This window comes from Budorcas taxicolor, chromosome X (genome assembly GCF_023091745.1).
Source record: "Budorcas taxicolor isolate Tak-1 chromosome X, Takin1.1, whole genome shotgun sequence".
Taxonomy (NCBI): domain Eukaryota; kingdom Metazoa; phylum Chordata; class Mammalia; order Artiodactyla; family Bovidae; genus Budorcas; species Budorcas taxicolor.
Window position 1 is genome coordinate 25,863,793 of NC_068935.1, and position 14,682 is coordinate 25,878,474.

Here is a 14,682-nt window from a genome sequence, read left to right on the forward strand (position 1 = left end):
TAATCCAATTAATTAAAAAAAGATATCTCCAAAGATGAAGAGCTAAGATATCACTTTGTTCTATTATCTTGTCTTGAGCAAGTAGGGTATCTCTTCTGAAATTTTGCATGAATTTTAAACTATTATTATATAGAACAACACATTACAGTTTTATCCTGATACTTTTAATTCCTGTAACCAATTAAAGATATTTAATTTTTTTCTCTTCAATGAGATTATCAGTTTTCATTTCACAAGTAGTATCTTCTGATTTATTATTACCCTTTTGTTTCTCACTTGCCCTAAATCCTGTCTTTAGTGTTCATTCTGCAACAGTCCTCTTAGTTTTTCCTTTTGAGCAGAGAAAAAGCTTCTCATTAATCATTTATGCTGTTCTCTTTCAGTGTTCTGATGACAGTCAATGACATGCTACAACATGAATGAACCTTGAAAACCTTATAATAAGAAAGTGAGAGAAGCCAATCACAAAAGACCTCATACTATATGATTCCATTTATATGAAATATCTAGACTGGGCAAGTTCAAAGAGATAAAAAAACAGATTAGTAATTGCCTACACCTGAGAATGGGAAAATGAGGATTGTTGCTAATGTAATGGAGTTTTCTTTGGGAGGAACTATTTATGAGATTGGTGGTAGAACTCTAAATTTACTACAAAAAAATCATTGAATTTTATATTTAAAATGGATGAAAGTCTGGTGTGTAAATTACATCCCAAGGAAGCTATTTAAAAAAAAAAAAAGACAGTCAAGGACTTCCCTGATGGTCAGGTGGGTAGGCCTTCACTCTCCCAGTGGAAGGGGCCCAGGTTCAATCCCTGGTCAGAGAACTAGATCCCACATGCCTCAACTAAAGAGATCCCATGTGCTGCAACTAAGACAAGGTGAGACCAAATAAATAAAAAAGGCAGCCAATGACAACTGTGGTATAAAAAACGACCTGCAAAGAGTCACATCATATCAGAGTATCCTTCTGTGACACAAATCTGACTTCTTCCTAACTCTTCCCTATCAGTCTAAAAGGCCTCGGTCATTAAATCTGCTCAAGATATCAGTAGGAAATATATATTACTAAAATATAAGAAAACTGGCACCACAAAAGGAATAGTCTTGCCCCATATTCTAATCATTTCAAATCTTCTGTGATTGCCCAGGTATTGACCACCAATCTGCCTAACTCTCCACATACTGTCAATACTGTTTTCTTTGCTACTTCTCCAGTTTTTATTGCAGTAAGCTGCAAATTTTCAGTAACATTTCCTCTTATGTGAATAACCTACTGTGATACCAACACTGGTGGGAAGATTTGACCCACCCTGTCACTCGCCAGCTCTAACACTTAATTTGTAGGTGGAAAAATGTTTAACATGTTTCAAATGGGACCTAATCAAATATACAAGCTTTTGCACAGCAAAGGAAACCATAAACAAAATGAAAAGACAATCTATAGACTAGGAGAAAATATTTGTAAATGATGTGACCAACAAGGGATTAATTTCCAAAATATACAAACAGCTCATACAACTCAAAAACAAAAGAACAAGCAATCCAATCAAAAAATGAGTATAAGACCTAAATAGATATTTCTCCAAAGAAGACATAAAAATGGCCAACAGGCACATGAAAATATGTTTAATATTGCTAATTATTAGAGAACTGCCAATCAAATTACAACGACGTATCACCTCACATGGGTCAGAATGGCCATCATTAAAAAGTATACCAATAACAAATGCTGGAGACGGTATGCAGAAAAGGGAACCCTCTTATTCTGTTGGTGAAAATGTAAGCTGTTGCAGCCACTATGGAAAACAGTATGGAGGTTACTTACAAAAGTAGGATTGGCATACAATCCAGAAATCCCACAGTTCAGTTCAGTTCAGTCAGGCAGTCATGTCCAACCCTTTGCGACCCCATGTACTGCAGCAGGCCAGGCATCCCTGTCCATCACCAACTCCCAGAGTTTACTCAAACCATCCAACCATCTCATCCTCTGTTGTCCCCTTCTCTTCCTGTCTTCAGTCTTTCTCAGCATCAGGGTCTTTTCAAAGGAGTTAGTTTTTTGCATCAGGTGGCCAAAGTACTGGAGTTTCAGCTTCAACATCAGTCATTTCAATGAATATTCAGGACTGATTTCCTTTAGGATGGACTGGTTGGATCTCCTTGCAGTCCAAAGGACTCTCAAGAGTCTTCTCCAACACCACAGTTCAAAAACATCAATTCTTTGGTGCTCAGCTTTGTTTATAGTCCAACTCTCACATCCATACATGACCACTGGAAAAATCATAGCCTTGACTAGACAGACCTTTGTTGGCAAAGTTATATCTCTGCTTTTTAATATGCTGTCTAGGTTGGTCATAGCATTTCTTCCAAGGAGCAAGAGTCTTTGTATTTCATGGCTGCAGTCACCATCTACAGTGATTTTGGAGCCCCCCAAAATAAAGTCTGATACTGTTTCCACTGTTTCTCCATCTATTTGCCATGAAATGATGGGTCTAGATGCCATGATCTTCGTTTTCTGAATGTTGAGCTTTAAGCCAACTTTTTCACTCTCCTCTTTCACTTTCATCAAGAAGCTCTTTGGTTCTGCTTCACTTGCTGCCATAAGGGTTGTGTCATCTGCATATCTGAGGTTATTGATATTTGTCCTGGCAATCTTGATTCCAGCATGTGCTTCATCCAGCCCAGCATTTCTCATGATGTACTCTGCATATAAGTTAGAAAGCACGGTGACAATATACAGCCTTGACATACTCCTTTTCCTATTTGGAACCAGAAATCCCACACCTGGCCATATATCCAGAAAGTGAAAGTGAAGTCGCTCAGTCGTGTCCGACTCTTTGCGACCCCATGGACTGTAGCCTACCAGGCTCCTCCCTCCATGGGATTCTCCAAGCAAGAGTACTGGAGTGCGTTGCCATTTCCTTTTTCCTCCATGAGATTCTCCAGGCAAGAGTACTGGAGTGGGTTGCCATTTCCTTCTCCAGGGGATCTTCCCAACCCAGGGATCGAACCCGGGTCTCCTGCATTCCAGGCAGATGCTTTAACCTCTGAGCCACCAGGGAAGCCCAAACTCTAATTCAAAAAGGTACATGCACCTCTATGTTCAGAGCATACTGTTAACAATAGCCAAGACACGTAAGCAAACTAAAAGTGCACTGACAAATAAATGGATAAAGCTGGGGTATATACATGCAATGGAATAGTACAGAGCCATTAAAAAGGATAAAGCAATGCCATTTTCAGCAATATGGATGGACCTAGATATGATCATACTATGGGAAGTCAGAAAGAGAAAGGCAAATACCATATGATATCACTTATATGTGGAATCTAAACGATGACACAAATGAACTTATTTACGAAACAGAAAACAGACACAAAGAACAGATCTGTGGTTGTCAAAAGGTAGGGATAGAGTAGGAGTTTGGAGTTAGCAGATGCAAACTATTATGTATAGAATGGATAAACAACAAGGTCCTACTGTATAGCACAGAAAACTATATTCAATGTCCTGTAATAAACCATAATGGAAAAGAATATAAAAAAGAATGTGTGTGTGTGTGTGTGTGTGTGTGTGTGTATAAACTGAACTACTGTGCTGTACAACAAAACTTTACACAATACTATAAATCAGCTTTACTTCAATTTTTAAAAGTTTTACATGCTTCAGATCATAAATATGATGCTATGTACTGTAAAACATTGAGGGGGAAAAACAGGAAAAAAAAAACATACACACATAAAAAAGAATATCCATTGCCCAGTTATAATTAGCTGACATTTTATAATTATATCCTCCTAGACAGACAGGTAAAGATTAAATGTTTACTATACATAAAGTTCTATAACCTGAATCTCTTTTCATATAAGTGAATACAATCATATAAAATTTATTTATTAGCAGTAATTATTTAAATTGGTTTTCAAGTTTGCTAAATATGAACAACAGTGAAATGAGCATCCTTATACATAGATATCTGCCCATTTTCCTAATAAATTTCTAGAAGTAGAATTGCTGAATGAAGGGCTAGCCATTTTTCAACTGAGGTTGAGTTTCACAAATTTCCTCCTAAAAAGGTATTACCAATTTATGTTGCTCTCAGCAGTGGAGTAGAATACCCATTTCCTTCAAAATCTCTCCAACAGTATCATCAATTTTTCCATCACCATGAATCTCAAAGAGTTTAAGATGGTATAAAAAATTATTTACATTGAATTTATCTAATTACAATTGAAGCTGATTTTTTTTTGTCATTTAAAATTTGTATTTCTACTTTTGAGGTGTTCAATTTTTGGAGATGATCTCTAAATGCTTTGGTTCGATGTGCATGCTACAGAGTTGGAGGCCACTGTGCCATTGGTGGACCTACTTGTGGCTGGTTACTTAAGTGGAACATCTGGCCAGGAGTCTTTGCCTCTAGTATTTGTCATTCTGCCATTTAGTTACCTCTCTGATTTTCTGTAGATATTACCATAATTCTGCTTTTTCCACACTTATGTAAGTTGCTAAACCTGACTCTCTAAAGTTTGAAAGTCATACTCTTGTGATTTCTGAAACTACATGCAATATAATATAATGGGAGGTAGTACAAAGTTGTCATTAATAATATGCACACTGAAATTAGATCTGGAATAGAAAGCCAGTTGTGCAACTTACTTGTCCAAAAAAGCTGATTTCGCTAAATATCCATATTTATAAAATTGAATGAGTGATAAAAACCTCCTGAGAGTGTTATTTTGGTGATTGAATGGGATGGTAGATGTTACACACTGTACAGTGACTGCCAAAAAATACTTGCTACTGAGGACTTATTTAGTATTACTATTATGAAATAGATGGACAGAAGAAAATAACTAGATTCTTTGGAATTGTAACTTTTTCTTGCACATACATTAGCAATGAGTAACTAGGCAGAAATCCATCTGAATTCCAGCATCTACAGAAGTGTCAAATGAACCTAGAAAGCACCACACAAAATGAAGCTAAACACAAACCAAATATTGTAATGTTACCTAATTCTACCTTTTATTCCAAGTGTCAAATGGCTTCACCATGCTATCAACCAAATCCAAAGTTTAAAACACTGATCATTAATCATATCAAGCTGAATCATATCAAGCAATTAATCAACGGTCGGTGCTGGGAGCTGTCAGAGTAAAGTACTAACTCTACTAAGAAACAGCCTGGCACACAGAACCATCAAGCTCACAGCCTTCTGTTTCCTCCAAAGAGCTGTTGTAGCCTAGGGCCCTAGACATGAGCCATCCATCCCAAACTTTCCACCAGGTTGCTGGAATTTAGGAAAAACTCTTTACCCAAGATGTGGACAAAGAAGCAGGAAGACAGATGCCTTGAATAAACACAGCTTCAGAGTTTCCATCTCTCAATTCAAGGACCTATTATTTTCGGATCTCATTTTCAGTTTTATCTTCTTCATAGCCCTCTTGGCATTTGCAGAATAAACAGAATAAAAACAGGCAGGCAATTTGCCAGTCTTCATTCTCCAAGATGGACAGAGTGCCAAGAGGCGCATTCAGGGAAATGGAGGGGGAACCCTCCCCCCAAGTCAGCTTCTGGCATGCCTTTAGCACTACCAATGCTGCAATTACCTCAACATTACAGCATTCATCCTGGGATGCCTAGTATTGCTCAGCTGCAAGCAGTCTCTCCAGGATGAGAGCAAATGTTGGATGAGGATCGTGTTCTTTGGCAAATATTTATGTTGCAGAGGCAACATAGAAGCTTCCATAGCAACCCAGCTGGTTATGAGAAATAATGAAACAGTCTAGCCTTATGGAAAGCTCCAGGTTGTCACTCTGCATAGAAGCCAAAAGTCATACACATGGTGTGGTTCAATCTGGGATTACAAACCACATCTCTTGACTTTTTATACTATACCACCCACTATTTCATGAGATGGTAACCCCTAAGTGTTTTATGGACTTCCCACATAGCACTGGTGGTAAAGAACCTGCTTGCCAATGCAGAAGACAGATGAGATGTCGGTTCGATCCCTGGGTCGGGAGATCCCCTGGAGGAAGGCATAATAACTCACTTCAGTATTCTTGCCGGGAGAATCCCATCGACACAGGAGCCTGGCAGGCTATGGTACCTAGGGTCACAGTTTGACATGACTGAAGTGACTGAGCATGCCCACAGGCATGAAGTGTTTTATACCAAAGATGTGTACTCTGAAAAGGGCACGGATATTGCTGTTGTTAGCTACTTCCTTCTAAGCATGCAAAGAGCATGAAAATATCTATTTACTGCTTCTCCTGGTCCAGGATGGTATCCTCCCATAGCAAGAAGGGTGGGGTTAAAATTTTCTCAGCTTTCTAAATATGCCCTTCTAAATCTCAGCTCTTTTAGGCTGTGGGTGGGAGGCACACACACATTCCTCGTGGGTTATAAACCTTTGGATTCATACATCCAGTTATTTAAGTTTTAAACACTAAGTGAACTAAAGACATGAGCTAGGGTGAGGGAAGTTTCAAGGTCAAGAAGAACACTGACATGGCAGGTACAAGTCTTGACCAGTCTTCAGTTCAGTTTAGTTGCTCAGTCGTGTCCGACTCTTTGCAACCCCATGTATCGCAGCATGCCAGGCCTCCCTGTCCATCGCCAACTCCCGGAGTTCACCCAAGCTCATGTCCATCGAGTCGGTGATGCCATCCAGCCATCTCATCCTCTGTCGTCCCATTCTCACCTTGCCCCCAGTCTCTCCCAGCATCAGGGTCTTTTCCAACGAGTCAACTCTTCGCATGAGGTGGCCAAAGTATTGGAATTTCAGCTTCAGCATCAGTCCTTCCAATGAACACCCAGGATTGATCTTTAGGATGGACTGTTTGGATCTCCTTGCAGTCCAAGGGACTCTCAAGAGTCTTCTCCAACACCACAGTTCAAAAACATCAATTCTTCGGCACTCAGCTTTCTTCACAGTCCAACTTTCACATCCATACATGACCACCAGAAAAACCACAGCCTTGACTAGACAGACCTTAGTTGGCAAAGTAACATCTCTGCCTTTCAATATGCTATCTAGGTTGGTCATAACTTTCCTTCCAAAGAGTAAATGTTTTTTTAATTTCATGGCTGCAGTCACCATCTGCCGTGACTATGGAGCCCAAAAAAATAAAGTCTGACACTGTTTCCACTGTTTCCACATCTATTTCCCATGAAGTGATGGGACCAGATGCCATGATCTTTGTTTTCTGAATGTTGAGCTTGAAGCCAACTTTTTCACTCTCCTCTTTCACTTCATCAACTTATCTCACTGTATTTCATACTGTTAATGGGGTTTTCAAGGCAAGAATATGGAAGTGGTTTGCCATTCCTTTCTCCAGTGGACCATGTTTTGTTAGAATTCTCTACCATGACCCATCTTCTTGGGTGGCTCTACAAGGTGAAGAGGAACTAACGAAACTCTTAATGAAGGTGAAAGAGGAGAGTGAAAACGCTGGCTTAAAACTCAACATTCAAAGACGAAGATCATGGCATCTGGTCCCACCACTTCATGGGAAATAGATGAGGAAACAACTGAAACAGTGACAGACTTTATTTTCTTGGGCTCCAAAATCACTGCAGATGGTGACTGCAGCCATGAAATTAAAAGATGCTTGCACCTTGGAAGAAAAGCTATGACCAAGTTAGACAGCATATTAAAAAGCAGAGACGTTACTTTGCCAACAAAGGTCTGTCTAGTCAAAGCAATGGCTTTCCCAAGTAGTCGTGTATGGATGTGAGAGTTGGACTATAAAGAAAGCCGAGCACAGACAAATTGATGTTTTTGAACTGTGGTGTTGGAGAAGACTCTTGAGAGTCCCTTGGGCTGCAAGAAGATCCAACCAGTCCATCCTAAAGAATATCAGTCCTGAATATTTATTGGAAGGACTGACGCTGAAAATGAACCTCTAATACTTTGGCCACCTGATGCAAAGAGCTGACTCATTGGAAAAGACCCTGAAGCTGGGAAAGACTGAAGGCAGGAGAAGGGGATGACAGAGGATGAAATGGTTGGATGGCATCACCAACTTGACGCACAGGAGTTTGAGAAAATTCCAGGAGATGGTGAAGGACAGGGAAACCTGGCAAGCTTCAGTCCATGTGGTTGCAAAGAGTCAGACACGACTGAGCGATTGAACAACAACAACAGTCTAACTGTATTAATTATCCATTGCAGTGTAACAAATATTCCCAAATTGGCCAACTTAAAACACAAGGCATTTATTGTCTCACATCATTAGCAAAGATTACAAATCTAAGAGTGGCTTAGCAAACTGGGTGACTTCAGAAAATAAAAATGTATTCTGGAAGCCAGAAGACTGAAATCAAGATTTAAGCAGGGTCCCACTCCCTTCAAGGACTCTAGAAGAGAATGCTTCCTTGCCTCTCCAGCTCTGGTGGCTGCAGGAGTTGGTGGTTTGTGGCCACTCTAATTTCTGCCCTAACCCCACATGGCCCTCTCTCTGTGTGTGTATAATCTCTCTATGCCTTTCTTTTATAAGGACAGTTGTGACAGCATTTAGAGCTAACTGGATACTCCAGAGTACTCTCCTGTCGAGAGCTTTAATTACATCTGCAATAAAATTTTACCATAGAAGGTAACATTCACAGGTTCCAAGGGTTATGATGGGGACATATCTTTGGGAGCCATCATGAGCCTATCACATGACCTCCTAAGATTGCCAACAGGATTAACTAAGTTAAATTAGATAGAGTTTGGATTATGCCTAGAATATAGAACATAGTTTTTAAAGGAAAAAAGTGGTACAGAATCAATGGGAGATGGAAAGAACTGTGAGTAATACCCTGCCCCAGATATTTCCAGGGTATCTTTGAACCTCCTCAAATCATATATAAACCATGTACATGTGTCTTGGTGTGTTTTGTTGTTTGTTGGAGAGTTTCTAATGCTTCCATTCATTCTCAAATTGAGTTGTAACCATCAAGGAAAAAACAGCAAACACCCCTTCCAATTCTCATCCTGTCACTCTCGAACTAAGCCAGAATCAGCACAGGTTTTTTCTCTCCAGTTGTTTCACAAGGCACATGTTTCAACTGAACTTGAATCATGGAATTATGAGATTTAATGAGACCATAGATGCCATCTAAACAAGATCTCTGCTGGCTCCTGCCTTTCACAACTGGAGTCATTATTTCCCCTCCTCACTCACACACAGAGCCCATGTCTAGTTTTTAGGAAGGGTCTTTACCTTAGGAAGGAAAACATTAAGGTATATCAGACCAACTTTCAAACCAACTTTTATGGTACATCAAACCATCTTGGCTTTATATTCATCCATCATGTTGTTTTTTTTATGTTTACCAGTTTTATTGAAGTATGATTTATATAACATTTATATAACCCATCAGTCATCACCTTTTATCTCAGTTCTATTAACTAGATTTCTGCCTTTTTACTTGCTCCATGATTATTTTTATTTTTTTTTTTTACTTGCTCCATGGACTCTGCTTTGTTCTCTGCACCTGAGTCCCAGTCTTATAATGTTGTTGGGACCAAAGTCTCTCGAGGTTTCCCTAATCTCCCTCCAAAGGGCTGGGGTCCTATTCCTTTTTCTTTTCCAGTGTTATCAAGTAAAGCACCACTTTTTAGACCCCTACTATATTTTAGTCACTACTTAGTGGTGCTTTATATATGTTCCCTTACTTAATTCTCACAGCATTTTCAATACATAATATGTCCTCATTTTTCACATGGGGAAACAGGCTTAAAGAAGTGAAATAATTGGACAAATGAACTTACCTACAAAACAGAAACAGACTCACAGACATACAGAGCAGACTTGTGGTTACCAAGGGTGGGGTAGGGATTGGGAGGAGGGAAGGATTGGGAGTGTAAGGTTAACACAGGATAGATCAACAACAAGTTCCTACTGTATAGCACAGGAATTTTGCAATCTTGTGATAAGCCATAATGGAAAATAATATGAAAAAGAATATATGTATGTATGCATGTATAGCTGAATCAGTTTGCTGTACAGCAGAAATTAACACACTGTAACCCACTCCAGTATTCTTCCTGGAAAAATCCCACGGACAGAGGAACCTGGCAGGCTGTAGCCCATGGAGTCACAAAGAGTTGGACATGACTGAAGTGACTGAGCACTCACACACACAAACAAATCAACTAGATTTCAATGAAGTATAAAAAAAAAGAAAAAGAAAAGTGAAATAATTCACCCAAGACCAGCTAGCTACTACATGACAGAGTTGTTAGGGGAAGCACACTGATTGCAACCGCCCACGCTGGCCAGGCACCATAGTAACTATTTGCATAAGTTATTTTACAACAGGAGGTCCCAGTAAGGAACTAATAAGCTTCCACCCACTGGAAAAGTTCGGGAAAGGTCAAAAGGAGACACCACATATCCGACCACCTCCCAGAATCCTTCTCTCTGGCATCCATTTGGCTGAACTAGGTGTGCACCACCAGGAAGGACTCTGAGTCAGAATGATTGGTGAAAGACAACCTGGAAACTAATTCCATCACCATAAAACTGGAGACTGCGAGCCATGTGGCAGAGCAGTTCTCCTGGGTTCCCGTACACTCCTGCTCTCCTCCCAGGCGCCCTTTCCCAATAAAATCTCTTGCTTTGTCAGCACATGTGTCTCCTCAGACAATTCATTTCCAAGTGTTAGATAAGAGCCCAGTTTCGGGCCCTGGAAAGGGTTCCCTTTCCTACAACAGAGTCACAAATGTAAGAGAGAGATGACAGTTGCAAAGTCTATGTTTTTCTCACTGCTCTTCATTCTCCAGATCAAATATCTACTTAGATCTTAATATTATTTGATCTTTTATTCCATTTTCCACTTGGAGAATGTTTCTACCTTTAATTCCTGTTTCCACATTTTATTCCATTTTCTGGATACCAGCTACTCTGTTTTTTATCTAGAAAGCTCATATTCTTTTTTTCTTTTCACCATCATCTCTTTCCTTCCCCTCCGCTCAAGCCAGTTCCTTGAGTCAGTCAAAACATTGTTAGTTCTTCTTCCTCTCTGTCCCTCAGATCCATTCCTGGCTTTTCATTGTCACTGTCACACTCTTGTTTAGACTCCACCATCCCTCAATTACTGTCCTTTCTCACTGATCGATCTTCAGTCTTGCTTCCCTTCACTCCCATTCATTCTCCAACCAGCATCATAGATTCATCACGCCATCCTCCTATTTAAAACCTTCAGTGGTTTCCCACCGCATGCAGAATCCAGTCCAAACTCTAACACATGAAAAGTTCCTCTATGATCTGGTCCCTGCCTGCCTCACCAGACCCATCTTCTGCCACCATGTACTTCATCATTGCCCTAGCTAAGTTTTAACCACTCCCAACTACCGGTTAACCTTAGGCCACAATCTGTCATAACTTTAGGACTTTGTGCAAGTTGTCTCTCATTGTGATGCTCTGCTTTTTTTACTCACATTCTGAAATTCTTATCATCTTCAAAAATCCAGTTCAAAAGCTAATATGCAATGTGAAACCTTCAACTTCCCCAATTGTCTCTGGGTAATATTTTTGAGGTTAATTTGTAAATGAGCTCTATTTAATTGCCTTAAAGAAAGGTAAACGCTTACAAAACAAATAATTCTAAATTAAACAATAAATCCCAGGTTCATGTGAACTGGAAAATATTCAGTATTAAATACCTTATATTAATGTTTGTTTGTTGACCTATTTAATATAGACATGTCAGAGTAATTAACATTAAGTAGAATATTTTCATTGTACCTAGGTTTAATATAAGTTAAATATTATATCTGTTACAAGTTTGTCAACAAGGAAATTACCTCCAGTGAAGAAACTTCTAAAAAATGTTAATGACATATGAGCTTTTATATAAACTCTATTAAGAATAATTATTCTTTAGAAATATCTGTCTAAAATAGTCTCTCCAGATTGGCATAACTTGAATTTCTAAGGGTTAGGCTAAGAGTGCTAAGTGTTGGAAGTCTGTTGAATAGTTAGATCATTTCCAAATAACATAAGATTTTGAAACATTTACTACTAAATGCTAATTTCCTTTTACAGACAAACTAAAGAGATTTGGGACTATAAATGAATAATGTTTGGTGCCATCCTAAAATATTGTAAGAAAGCAAGGGTTTTAGAAATTATCACTGGTATTTATACTCACCAGTCTATAAAATGCTAATATAAAAGTTAGTTCTTTGTTCTTAAAGTAGGAAGTGTGTTTTCAGTTAAAAAAAAAAAGGTATGAAAAAATACTAAAAAGAGTTATGCATGATCAGCATTTTCTAAAACTGGATTACAATTAGTTAGATAAATGGATTTTGTTAGGAATGACACAGCCATAAGAAAACTGGTTAGAGCCAACTAGGTCCAAGATGGTGTAGCTGACTTTCACTAGACCTTGAGCCTTGGTATTTATGCCCATTGTGACATATCAACAAGCTAAATGATACACCCATCAACATTGACTAAATCCGACCAAATGTTCTAAAGGCTTTTAATTGATCTTTTAGATAAAACTTCCTAAATTGAATTCCTTTGAAGTTCCTTTGACCTCCAGCTAACTTTGGGGTGATTCAGAGGGCCCCTGAAACATCCCAAAGAGAGATATTAAACTGTGTTTATTTGGTTGGTTAAATTACGTGAAAAAGATTATCAAATGAGTAAGAAATCCACTCATGTTATCATGTATGATAAAATTACTAATACAGATATCCTAGAAATTATATGGAGTTTTTAACATTTTGATATGTCCTGATATTCTAATGAAAAACCTGATGACTTCACAAAAGTTAACAAAGGACTGAATGAACCAGAGAATATGCTTATAACTTTTATGGTTTCTATCTGAAAAATTACAGGTTTAAATTTTGTGTTTTCCTGGAGTAGAGAAAACCTTCCTCTCAAACTAATTATGAAAATAATTTGGTAAAATTATATATTATAAACAAAACAATTATATTTTCTATCAGACTCCCCCAGAAATTTGAAACTCTTAGGTTTCCAGTAAGTTTATCAAATGAGCTAGGAAGATTATCTCACTAACAGGTACAAAAATCTCAAGGAATTTTTGAGACCTTAAAAAGGGAAGAATTCACCTAGATTTGTTAGGCATTAATCTGACAAGCCTTTGGTGTGAGTTTCCCAGCCCTGTTTTATTTTAAAAGTTCAGTCTGAGATTCTATAAATGTTTCAGTAAAATAAAAAGTCTATGATCAATTATGGTTATATAAATCATCAGACCAAAATTAGTGAGAACAGACCTATTTTACAAACAAGCTAGCCTTAATTTGGTTATATTTGATAAACATGAGGGTAATTTTAGCGAGAAAAAGATGTTTCAACAAATGTTAAATTCCAGTTTGTTAATGGAGGTCTATACCAATGGAGGTAGTAAGGCTCATTTCTTGGATAGTTCTTTGTCATTATGTGATATTAATATAAAATTTAATTGAATTCTTAAACATCCTAAGTTTGTTTCTGAAGCTTATTTCAGTAATCTATCTTTGGATGAAGATCAGACGCCTCATGACCTGCAACCAGGACTGGAAAAAGACATAATTTAAGAGACTGTCTCCAACCTGGATGGAAGGACTTTTCTATCAGGAGAAACTACACTACACCAGGATGAGAAGACGACAACATCAGAGGTAGATAGCTTGATCAAGATGCTGGACCTGATTCATATGAACATTTATAATGTTTTCTTGACTTCTTAGACCTTTGCATATAAATCAAATGATTTTCTATCATAGGCCTGATCCTATGCTAGATTTAGACATGAATCCAATTGTTGGGCTTGTGGCCAATTAGCTGTTTGTAGTTCTGTGTTACCTTGGTAAATTTCTCTACTACAAGACTCTAACTGGTTGGCCCTGAGAAAATTTACTTTAAAAAAATTAGTCATATTCAGATCACTGTGATATTATTAGATGGGATCCCCTTACCAGGCCAATTAATAATGCCTGCTCTGACTCTGGCCATAAATTTGAGCTTTTTTCTATTACTCAAGCTCAATCAGAGTAACAAGGAAAGTTTCAAAAAAGGAGGGAAAAATCTCCCACAATTATGGGATGGATTTATATAGATAACACCAGGCTATGGTCATTTAGGTTTAAAGTGTCCTTTGTGTTGGAAACAATTAAATCATAGTAAGGATATTGTCATCCTGCTTATTTAACTAATACACAGAGTACATCATGAGAAATGCTGGGCTGGAAGAAGCACAAGCTGGAATCAAGATTGCCGGGAGAAATAACAATAACCTCAGATATGCAGATGACACCACTCTTATGGCAGAAAGTGAAGAGGAACTAAGAAGCCTCTTGATGAAAGTGAAAGAGGAGAGTGAAAAAGTTGGCCTAAAGCTCAACATTCAGAAAACTAAGATCATGGCATCTGGTCCCATCACTTCATGGCAAATAGATGGGGAAACAGTGGAAACAGTGTCAGACTTTATTTTGGGGGGCTCCAAAATCACTGCAGATGGTGATTGCAGCCATGAAATTAAAAGACGCTCACTCCTTGGAAGAAAAGTTATGACCAACCTAGACAGCATATTCAAAAGCAGAGGCATTACTTTGCCAACAAAGGTCTGTCTAGTCAAGGCTATGGTTTCTCCAGTGGTCATATATGGATGTGAAAATTGGACTGTGAAGAAAGCTGAGCACCTAAGGATTGATGCTTTTGAACTGTG

At 38.4% G+C, this 14,682-nt stretch overlaps 1 non-coding gene across 1 annotated transcript; it reads right to left on the minus strand.

Annotated features, from left to right (window-relative positions):
• Positions 1 to 2,992: 2,992 nt before the first annotated feature.
• TRNAS-GGA (transfer RNA serine (anticodon GGA)) lies at positions 2,993 to 3,064 on the minus strand. Its single transcript has one exon. It is a non-coding gene; the product is annotated as a tRNA-Ser (tRNA).
• Positions 3,065 to 14,682: the final 11,618 nt, after the last annotated feature.